The sequence below is a fragment of the Artibeus jamaicensis genome, unplaced genomic scaffold, assembly GCF_021234435.1.
Source record: "Artibeus jamaicensis isolate MK-2021 breed Jamaican fruit bat unplaced genomic scaffold, CSHL_Jam_final contig_332, whole genome shotgun sequence".
Taxonomy (NCBI): domain Eukaryota; kingdom Metazoa; phylum Chordata; class Mammalia; order Chiroptera; family Phyllostomidae; genus Artibeus; species Artibeus jamaicensis.
In genome coordinates this window covers 13,290,918-13,303,153 of record NW_026521788.1, presented here as the reverse complement: position 1 = coordinate 13,303,153, position 12,236 = coordinate 13,290,918, and positions in this window count along the sequence as shown.

Genomic DNA, 12,236 nt, shown 5'->3' with positions numbered 1-12,236 from the left:
TAACCCTGTCGAATTCTTCATTTCTGGAATTGTCACTTTGGTATTTTTGGACCATGGTAAGTAGACCCCTTGTAATTAAAACAGTAGAAAGGGAAACCATGGATAAGGGGAGAATACAGTATTGCTCCTATTTATTTTCTTATTCCACATTTTAAAGTATTTTATAATAAGCAAGATTGTTTACCCTTTTCTCATATCAAATTTTTAAAAAATCATTTGTTTATTTATTTATTTTTAGAGAGAGGGGAAGAGAGGGAGAGAGGAAGAGAAACATTGTTTTTTTTTAAAGATTTTTTTATTTATATTTAGAGAGAGAGGAAGGGAAGGAGAGAAACATCAACGTGTGGTTGCCTCTTGTGTGCCCCCAAGTGGGGATTTGGCCTGCAGCCCAGGCATGTGTCCTGACTGGAAATCGCAGCCTGCACTCCATCCACTGAGGTACGCCAGCCAGGGCTGGAACATTGATTTTTGAGAGAAACATCAGTTGGTTGCCTCTTTCTCATGCCCGGCTGGGGACGGAACCCACAACCCAGGCATGTGCCCTGACAGGGAGATGAACCTGTGACCTTACATTTTGCAGAACACTCAGCCAACTGAGCCACGCTGGTCGGGGCCTCATATCCAATTGGACAATGCATTCTCTTTCCCTGTTTTCTCGATTCCTCATTTTCTGACAGTGTTAAAATATAACAATTGAACTTCTGCTTTTTAAGCTTTTAAAAAACGTTTCTCTCTGTCCTGTAGACTTTCTGACTTTCTACATTGGATACACATGCTTCCCAAAACTCTGGTCTCTTCCATGTGATGACCATCTCAGATTTTGCCCAATCATGAAAACAAGTTTCATAAGATACCCAATGGAGTGTGAAAAGAACCTGGGACCTTTGAGACTGACCACTTAACTGACTCGTACTGAACCTTTCCGGTTTTGCATATTTAACTGTAAGCCAAATAGAATCAAACTACTTGAGCATTTGCTGTAACAGAAAATCCTATTTTTTCTGCACTATGTTTTCAGACCCTTCCTTTTCAATATACGGGCATCTCCTGCTCATGTGATGTATTTCTCCCCAACTACCTCTATCTGGGATTTGTCAGAGCCTGTTATCAGGTTACTGAGAAGGGAGTGAAGCCACTCCCGTCTTCAGGCAATTGCTTCTTTTTCCTGCGTGCTTCCAGACAGTAGGCGACATTGTGAGACGTATCAACTCTGAAGACACACTGCCTGGGTCCAAATCTGGCTTCACCTCCTACAGTTTAATACCGTGATGCTTTTCCTTCCTTACCTACAAATAAGTGCTTATGTTGTAGGTATGGAGAGAGGGTAAAATGAGATGATTTGTGTACAGTGCCTAGCAGAGTTCTTGGCACCTGGAAAACCTGCAGCCCGTGGTGGATTGGTGTTACCAGCATCATCGGGTGGAGGCGGGGGTGTTGTGGTTGTCTTCCAGCAGAGTGTTAGGGAGCCTCAATCACACTGCTTGTTCTACAGCCCCCCATTCCCTTAGAATGACCTCACATGATCCTGTCCAACTGGCCCCAGATGTGGCTCTATTTAACCGGACCCTGGCATCGTTCTGTGAGAGGTGCCTAAACTAGATGACCATGCAAAACGTTTTGTTTTGCTATTTTGAAATGTGTTGATGACAGCTAGATATCATTGCCTACTTGAAACAATAAAGGTTACTTGATAAGCATCCTTTTTCAATAAGTAACAAGAGTCTTAACATTCAAGTATTGTGGCTTTGTCACTGAAAATGGGTCCATTTTCTATGGTACATTTTATAGTGGACTACTACTCAGCTGTAAAAAAGAAAGAAATCTTATACTGTGTGGCAGCATGGATGACCTAGGGAGCATTATGCTAAGTGAAATAAGCCAGTCAGAAAAAGGCTAGTACCATATGATTTCTCTCATGCGTGGAACCTAATGGACAAAATAAACAAAATGGAAACAGACTGACAGCTGTCAGAGGAGAGGGAGGTTGTGGGGCTGGGTACAAAAGGTGAAGGGATTAAGAAAAAGCAAAAGCCCTGGCTCAGTTGGTTGGAGCATCTTCCCATAAACCAGAGGGTCATGGGTTTGATTCCGGTCAGAGCACATGCCAAGGTTGTGGGTTTGGGTTTTGGTTGGGGCACGTGTGAACGTGTGAGAGGTGGCTGTTAGATGTTTCTCTCTCTCTCTCTCTCTCTCTCTCTCTCTCAGTTTCTCCTCTCTATAGAATCAATAAACATGTCCTCAGGTGAGGTCAAAAAATAAAAGTAAAGCAAGAAAGAAAATAGGTGGCTTTTCCTTTATTCTTCTAAAATCTAGGTTCCTTTCCTTTTGCCAGGCTTGGTGCTGGGCAACCCGGTCCGAGTCGTGAACAAAACACAGTCTCTGCTCTTGTCCAGTTCATAGTCTAGTTGGGGAAATGAATGAATACCCAAATGGTTCAACTGCATTTGAGGAAGTTGTTGCAGGGGCATTCCTGGGACATTACAAGGGTACGGAGAAGAATATCCTAAGAGTAGCAGCAGTTCCTGTGAACCTGTTAGACACGCAGAATCCTAGTTCCCCCAAGACACACTGAATTCAGAAACTGCACTGTAATCAGATCCCCAGTGATTCCTATCCATGCCGCAGTCTGAGCAGCACCGTTGTGGACGGGAGCCCACTGGACTAAGTGTTCCTACAGTCTGGCTACTGAACAACTATGTGACCTCGGGGCAAGTTGCTTATTTAACTTCTCTGGGTCTCATACTCCTCCTGCGTTAAAACAAAATAGAACCAAGAAAAAAAAGTACAATGGCATCAATACTACTTGCTTTGTGTCTCACCTTGAAAGAGTGTAAATACTAAATGAACTTACATGAAACTTACATGAAAATGTATAACAGGAAGGAATTGCATAAATCTAAGCCAATGTTATACATGTGAAGAAGACAGAAGTAGCTCTGTGAGGTGAGGGACCTGTGACTACCTTCAGTAGAATTGGGAAAGGATTGTATTCATAAGTGGCAACAACATTCATGGCATGTCTGTATTACACGCAGCCTGGGTCAGGTGACATGTTCCCGGTTGGGTGGTTTTCTGTGGAGTTGTGTAGAACATAATGTCCACATACACTGTTATCATCCAGGATGAAACTGAACTAATGGTGTTTCTCAACTTCCCAACAGTACATATGTATTATCTAGCCATGCCTGAATTCAGGTATCTACAATCTGTTAATTTCATAGTTTCTGGATACCAACTTAGGTGGCCTTGCAGCCTTCCTCGTTCTGTGGTCCCTTGAAGAAATTATTCTGAATTTCAGGAGAGAAGTTGGAAAATGCCTGCTACAATCTTTGTTATTTATAGATGGCAATATCTCATTGGAGTGTACCCTGCTGAGTGTTTTGCATGTATTACATAATTTAATCTATGCTAATAAATCTATGAGTTATTTTCATTTTACAAATGAGGAGGTGTAGGCTCAGAGGAATTCAGTAAAATGCTCAGGTTCACACAGGCCATTCTAACTGCGGTAACCCAGTTAGGAAGTGAGAGAACCAAGACCCTCAACTCAAAACCATCTGCCTCAAGCGTCCTGCTCCTACCCATTCGGTTATTCTGCCTGACCATATCAAGCCTGAGAAGTTCATTACCACTGGCTCCTCATTTGAAAGGCAAGAGATTTACACTACAATGAAGCATCTTAATCCTATACTCCGGCATTCAATGAATAAAATAAAATCTAACTCTGGGGCATGATTGAGAAAAACTGCTTCGGTAGAAACTGGGATCAAGGTTTGAGAGAAGGTCTTAAAGGAGTGGTGTTAATGTGATCTGCAGGTCAGGTTGTTGTTCTGGGTTGCTCTCTATAACTGTTATTTGCTGACCTTATTGGGAGCAGTCCTACTAACTGAGCAAGCTGAGGGCATGTTGCCATGTAGGCTTTTCCGGGATCAGCAATGAGCCCAGACTTATTTATAAACCCACAGGAGAGGCACCTGAGCTCACGCTGCCATATGACTTGGGATCATGGTGACAGAAGATCAGTGCAAGAGCACAGGAAGTCCTTGGTGGCCAACTGGGTTTCCAGTCTGAGCCAGGTGCCCTTTCTGCCAGGAGCTGGCTACGGACTATTCTTTGGAGAGTCAATGTCCCTGGACTCCTATACAAGGTGTGATCTCCAGGTACAGAGACTGACCTTTTAGATGTTATTTATGAACTTGATTATGACTGGTACCATGGAGATCATTTGCTCAATAAATATTTATCATGCACTGACTACCTATCTGGTAATGTGGTAGGCACAGGGAAATACTGCAGTCCCTTGCCCTCATGGAGTTTGCTTTCTGATGGGTAAAACAGACAGCAAACTGATAAACACATAAGACTTTCAGAAAGTACTAGTGCCTTGGCAAAAGTAAAACACAGCGTTGAGAGGAGGGTGTCTATGGGGAAGAATGTTTTAGCTAAGAGGATCTAAGGAAAGTTTCCTGAGAAGATAGCACTGGAACAGAAGCTTCACTGATGAGGATCCAGTGAGGTGGAGACCTGAGAGAAGAGTGAGGACTTCAGGTGCAGGAAATAGCAGGTACCAAGGCCCTGAGGTAGGTAGAGCTCAGCAAAACATTAGGAAGCTCAGTGTGGCTGCAACTTAGTAAACACTGGAGTTAATTTTTCAGGATCGATAAAAGTCAGCTTCTATGTAACTTCTCTGACATTTGTCCCACAACCTGGGTGGTGAGGGAGACTTGGCCATGGCAGCATATGGAAAGAATGTGAGGACTTCTGGTTTTCTGTGTCCTTTGTGCCAGCACGCATCACAGAGTATGTTAAACAATGAACCCTTTCCCTGGGGGTGGCAGTTTTTCCACGGTTGTTCCAGGCTGAGCGTGTTGGGCCCCTTTGTCACAATGTCAGGCAACTCCATTACTCTACAAGTCAAATTAAAAATCTGTGTTTTTAGGACAGCTTTTTAAAAACCATAAGCAAAGCAAAAATGTTATGTGCTATAGCTTTTGTAACAGCTTTATTGAGATAGTTGTATACCATACAATTCATCTTTTTTACAGTGTGAAATTCAATTATTTTTAGTCTGTTGCTCAGACAATCAATTTAAGAACACTTCATCCCAGAAAGAAACCCCATATTCATGAGGGCCCCTGAGCAGTTACGCCCCACTTTCCCCCAACCTACCCTTCTTTAAAACCCTCACCTCTGCTATGCCGAGGCAACTCCTAATCTACTTTCTGCCTCTATGGATTTGCCTATTCTGGGTATTTCATATAAATAGAATTGTACTATATATATAGTTAAACTTCAGTTCTCACATGTCTTAGTTCTCAAACAAACTGGTTCTCGACCACTTTGTTCATAGGAAAAATGTCTTGGTTGTCTAACGAAACTTTGGTTCTCCATTCTCTACCCAGCAGCCGTTTCATGTTGGCATCTGTATGATCAGCCAGGCATCTCTTGGGTGATAAACAAAGGAGGTTCAGTTTTTGAACAACTCACTTCTCGGATAATTTTCCAGAGTGAATTAAGTGCAAGAACCAAGGCTCCACTGTACAACCTTTTGTATTTGGCTTGTTTATGGCCAAATAATATTCTATTGTATGGATGTACCACATTTTATTACCCATTCACCAGGTGGCAGACATTTGGATTGCTTCCACTTTTAATAATTATGAATAATGCTAATATGAACATTCAGGTACATGTTTTGTGTGTGTGTGTGACAGCACACATTTTTAGTTATGCTGTGTATTTACCTGTTAATGGAATTATTGGGTCACCTGGTAACTCTACTTTTAACCTTTTGAGGAACTGCGAATTATGTTACAAACTGGCTGCCTCACGTCTACAGTTTTTGAAAGGTTCTCTCTTTAAAATATTTTATTTATTTATTTTTTAGAGAGAGGGGAAGGGAAGGAGAAAGAGTGGGAGAGAAACATCAATGTGTGGTTGCCTCTCATGTGTCCCCCAATGGGGACTCGACCTGCCAGGCATGTGCCCTGACTGGGAATTGAACTGGTGATCCTTTGCTTCACAGGCCCGTGCTCAATCCACTGAGCTACACCAGCCAGGATGAAAAGTTCTCTCTCAGTCTCTAACAAAAAAGAACCTTTTTAAAAAAATTTTTTAAAGATTTTATTTATTTATTTTTAGAGGGGAAGGGAAGGAGAGAGGGAGAGAAATATCAATGTATGGTTGCCTCTCATGCGTCCCCTGCTGGGAACTGGCCTGCAACCCAGGCATGTGTGCTGACTGGGAATCAAACTGCTGTTGTTTGGTTTGCAGGCCCGCACTCAATCCACTGAGCTACACCAGCCAGAGCGAGAAAACCAAGATTTTTGTCACCATGATAATCTTCAGGATTTCAAATGTCAGTAGGCAGATTAAGAAATGAAGGTTGAAGATAAAATGATTGATTTGATTTGAATTTTCAAACCTTCATGCATTTTCTTTAAGTCTCCATGTTATCTAGCAATCACAGCCGATTATTTGGGTTCCTTGTTACCCCATTTTATGTCAAAAAGATAATTACATAAGAAATTCCTCACATTTCCTTCACCTTTGGGCAGATAAAAGCATCCACGTTGATGTGGGGTGCTTTTCCACGGAGATTGGAGAAGGATCTATTCAATTAGGATTCATTCATTGGATGCCTACTCTAAACCAGGCATATTTGAGGGGCTGGGCATTTCCTTGTTGTCTTCCGCTGCACGAGGTTCACTTTATCAGGTGTGTGGATGGAGGAGGCCTATATAGTACAAGCAATTCTCATAGCTCCTTCCATAAGCAGACCCTTTGCAGACTGAGTTTTTGGCACTTGTTATTCATTAGCTGCATACTTCTCCTTATAAAATATACTATCTGGGCCACACGTAGTGAGTAAAGTTTATTGCAGATTATAGTTTTCAGCATGACAGAACTTCCATTGGGTGTTTCTTGTTCTAGCCCACAGAAAAGTTTATTTCTTTGCTTGATTTATTTTGTGATATAGCATATCACTATTGGCTAAAGAACCCGTTGAAAAATAATCTTGGCCAGCCAAAGAAAAGTTGAACTAATAGCCTATCCAAGAATTACATCTAAGTCAGAATCCAACCCTTCAGTTCACTAAGACTGTTGTTGACAGAAGATAGACCCAAGTTGACACCGAGTAATTAAACTTAAGATTTGGTTAAAAGGCAAATTTTCAGGCTTGGTTGGTTGCTGGACTTTGTTGACTTCCTAGACTGGTTATCGTTCCTGCCTGCCACTGAAGAAACTCTTCTTGAATGAATTTCAAAAACTCAGATGCAGGTTTGGACAAGACGTCCTGAAAGGAAGTTATGTATGACAACCATTCATGATCATTGTGAATTCGTCAATAGATACAATTTTTCTCTCCTAACTATGTACGAGAGAGGGAGGATGGGAGTCCTTATTAGGGTTCTTGGTCTACTTGTGAGAGCAAGCACATGTAGAGTATTGTGTGTTAGCCTATTTCAACTGGTTCAATTCACTGAGTCTTCACAACCACCATATGAGATAGGTATTATTGTCTCCCATTTTTATAGATGAGGAACTAGACACAGAGATGATAAGGCAAATTTACATTTTGCCTCATCAAGTTTACAAAGCTAATTGGTAAATTAAATTTGGCTTCGGGGCTGTGTGCTCCAATCTTCCATTCCTGTTACCTCTTTTTTTTTCATCCTAATCTAAGGATGTTTATTGATTTTAGAGAAAGAGGAAGGGAGATAGATAGATAGATAGACAGATGGATAGATAGATAAACATTATGTGAGAGAGAAACATGGATCAGTTTGCCTCTCATAAGTGCCCTGACTGGGAATCAAACCTGCAACCTTTTGCTATATGGGATAACACTCCAACCAGCTGAGTCACCTGGCCAGGACTCCCTTTGCCTCTTATCATTCAACCTTTGGAATTTCTGTTTCTTCATCTGAAAATTAGAAGTTAAATGCTACATTCAGGGTGAGGTGTCCAATACCTGCTAATCTCCAATGCCTGTCTATTCTGTTTCTAAGACTGATTCAAATGCAACAGTCTCAAAAGAAGCCTTCATGACCATGTGAGGCTAAAGGAAATGATCAAGGCACATACTATCCTGGGAATGTTCAAACACCCAGAAGTAGCCTCTTTGAATTTTCAAGTACTTCTGGATGACCAGGTTCAATGGAAGAAAATGACCATAATTGTCATTGTACATGATGTTGAGAGTTAAATAAGCTTTCATTTGGTGGCTGCCACAATTCAATTGTTTGTATTGTGGGTCATACCACTCTAGATTTAGGAAATAATGATTTTTCTCTAAGCACAGAGTGATGGATTTGGTTGTGGATAATAGAGCTGTTGGCATGGCTCTCTCTGAGCCAGCTGTACAACTGGTATTTGATTGGTATTGGTTTGTTGCTGCAAAAAGACATGGCCTCTTCCTTCTCAGATCTATTTAACAACAATCAACCAAGGTTCCTCAATGCTTAGGTCAGGCCTATTTCCAGTGAGGCTTCAGCATTTACTTTATAGGCACCACTACTCACGATGCTGGTAATGAATAGGTTTCCCAATTTTTCTTCCTGTTGCATGTGCTCAACCATGTAGGATCGTATCCAAATCACAGATCAGAAAAATTGAGGTTGACAAAATAATTTGATACCATTTCTACCTGCAAAACTATCTTGAAGACAACATTTTAGATTTGGGGTGTTTTAAATATTTTTGTGTTTTATTGGAACAATGAGATATAATATGTAAAATTAGGGCTATCCTAGAGGATCCTGCAGTGTGAGACATACTTCCCTAATTTCCAATAATTCTTTATAAGCTCTTATGGAAAGCTGGAAGTCATACCAAAACTTTCTTTTTACTAAGCCCATACCTGTCAGTTTCATGGCACTTCTTAAGCTGTCAGATTGGTCACCTACCTTTTAATAGTTTATAGGTTTTACAGTTTTACAATTTTTTTTTTGCTTTGGCCATGAAATCAACCTTCTGACTCCTATCCCTCCCAGTCCATTCTCCAAAGTGGATTGTAAGAGTGAGCATTTTGAAACAAAATCCAACCGTGTCCCCCACTGTTAGAATCCTTCAGTGATTCCTCTTGGCTTCCTGGCTAAAGCCTTTATATGGAGATGAGAACTTTCATGGTCTAACCCATGGTGGAGGACACTTATTGTGTGTTGTCCAATCTGCATCCCAGTTTGCTTTTGGAGAATTAACTCTTCCCCAGTGAGTGCTCTCCAAGTGTCCCCCTGTCTTTCTCTAACTGAGAAATGGTTATATTGCCCAAATCAGGCCAGTCACACTCTTCCTTCTGGGACTTTGAATCTTGAATAAAATTGTCCTGTTATTTGATCCTACCTACACCAATTTCAGTCTATGTTCAAATTCTTATAGAACATGCTTGACTCTACATTTTCCCCTCAAGGGTACATTTTTTCTTTATAACTTTTAGTTTTCATGAGTTAGCAACCATTTCCTAAATCATACACAACACACCATGGCTGTAGCATGTCGAGGAGATCAAATCTGATTAACGATCATATACAAAAAACATTTTCTTGCTGAACTATGGGACAAAGTATTTGGACTGTCCGCAAATTTTGGACTCTACTGACTCTGTACCTAGAGTACAGGTCACACATTTTCTCCTTCATCATGTAAGGCAACTGAAGAATTGAATGATATGTTGCAGCAAAACTAAATCACTGCCAGTTTGAACATGCATTCATTCATTTGCTCATTCAGCCATTCACCGTGCTTTAGAGAACAGTGATGGACAGGATGGACCTGGCACTTTCTCTCAGGAGTTTATAGTTTCTCTGTGCAAACATACATGAACACATTACAGGTGTCATGAGTCCTGCACAAGAAACATACTGGATGCTCTGGAAATTGGTATACATGAAGGATGTTTTGGGATGTGGCCTTGAAACTGTGTAATGCAAGTTAGAAAGATGTGAACTGGAAAGTTTATGTACATGTATGCACACATACAGGACATGCATATTCTATCAATTCTATGTTTCTGGTTTCCACTTTCATGAGAAGAGAGAGTGGAAGTTCAGAGCATGGTTCTCTATAGCCTGGATGCCTGAATTTGAACTTCAGCCTACTCATTAACTTTATGATTGGGGCAAATTGCTTAACTTCTCTCTAGTGCATTTTCATCATTAGCAAAAGGCCAATAAAAACAGCACCCAATTCTTAGGATTACTATGAGCCTTACATGAGTTAATACGTGTGAAAGGTCAGTCCTCAGTGTTAGCTCTTACCAGTCCGGAATGATTTTTCTAAGGTAAAGTGGGAAGGGTGCAGCCAGACCAGCGACTAAATCCCACTCTGTCACTTAATGACTGACCCGGTAAGCAGTCCAGTGTCTTTGAACTCCAGTTTCCTCATGTGTGGAATGGAGCAATACTAAACCACGTAAGGTGGTTTTGAGGAGTAAACGAAATAGCATAGTTCTTGGAAATTACCAGGTGCTCAAAAAATAGCATTTACCCCTCTCCCCCTTTTCTTAAAATTAAAATCATTTGAGCCAAATATTATGATGAAAGTAAAAGTAAGAAAAGATGAAACAATATTCTGGAGAACTTCAAGTAAAAATATGATATGGCATGTAATGACAACAAAGGTTATTTTTGATATTTGAAAGTTTGTCTTTTCAACAAAAGTTCTACAAAAACACCAGAGGGAAAGATTTAGCCACTTCTATTATTTTCTGATCTGTTAGCTGTTAGAGTGTGAATGAATGAAATGGAATTAATAGAATGACTTTAGACTGCTAATCTAACTACTATAAAAACTCTAAATTCTATTTTCCTTGCTTATTTTTATTTCAAAGTGCAGTGCGTATACAACTATGCTGTCATTCATAAACAGGGGAAGAAAAACGTGGACAAAGAAAAGAAATATACCCTGGTATAGTAAGTCAGGAAGGAAAGTCTGGTCAGCCAGGCAGGTGCTGGACCAGCAACTCAGGTGCTGTGCAAATGTCCCGCCCCCTGCTGACCAACTCATGCCCTCCTCTGCCCTGTTTCTGCTGGGACGAGGACAACAGAACAGTTTCAGGCTTATCTTTCCATCCAATTCCCTAAAAGATTGAGGCAACAGGTTGTCTAAGAAGGGGAGACCCTCGCCTATTTCACAAGTCACAAACTTCTTATTAAATGTTTCGTAATAACGTAAGGTAAAGAAGGAACTCCTTTATTTTCTCTTTAAATGTTTTCCCTCAGGTTAATTTCTTCCCAAGGGAGGTTTATGTAAATCAGGGTCATTTAAATGACCTGCCTTTCCCTCTCACTTCATCCTGTTGAAAGGACATCGAGTTCTGGGCTCAAGAGAGACACAAAGGGCAGGGGCTACAACGGAGCTGAAAAGCCCTTGCCTTGCAAGCAGATCTTGCATCCTCCTGTCACAGGGGTGGGGATAAAAAATCTGGGGGGTAGGGAGATGGTTTCAATCCCGTCTCTGCCAGCCTGCTCCCACCCCCACTCCACCCTGAGGGGTGACCAAGAGCACATCCCTAGCATGTCTGGTTCCAATTCCATTCACAGGCAAAGCATCGGGGGTTAGATTTCTGAGTTCTCCTGCACGTCTAAATGCTCTGCTGAGGTGTAACTGAACGATGAACCTTCATAGGGGGTGGGGGCGATATTCACATTCCAGCCTGGCAGCAGGTCCCTAAGCCCAACGGCCTAGCGCCAGCTTCCACTCGCGTAAGTTCTCCATGCTTCTTCCCCTGCCCACTTCATGAGTTACACTGAATCCGGACTCCCAGACATCTGAGTTTTTGACCTCTGAGATCCAGTCTTACACTAAAGTTGGTCCATGCTGTGTACGGATAAACTCCTTTTCAGTTCTTGGTGGACAGGCATGGACTGGCCTCAGCAGGCGTGGAGGGCTGGTCATACAATCTCTTTAAAAGAAATCTGGGAACACTTGGTGGGGATGAGCACAGGCACATGGCAACTGCAAGAGCCAATTGGTGGACACAAATATTTTCAAGCAGGATTACCTCACCTGCCCTCACCCCCAATATTAACTTCATATATAATATTCATTGCTCTGGTGGTTAGGGGGTATTTGGATCAAAGAAAAACTTCCTAAAATATCTTTTATTGAAACACATAGAGAAAAGGAAAAAATGACCAATGCACAGGTCAATGCATTATTACAGTGAACACACTTGATGGAGTAACCACACCGCTTGAGTAACCATTATGTTCAAAAATAGAATACAATGAGAA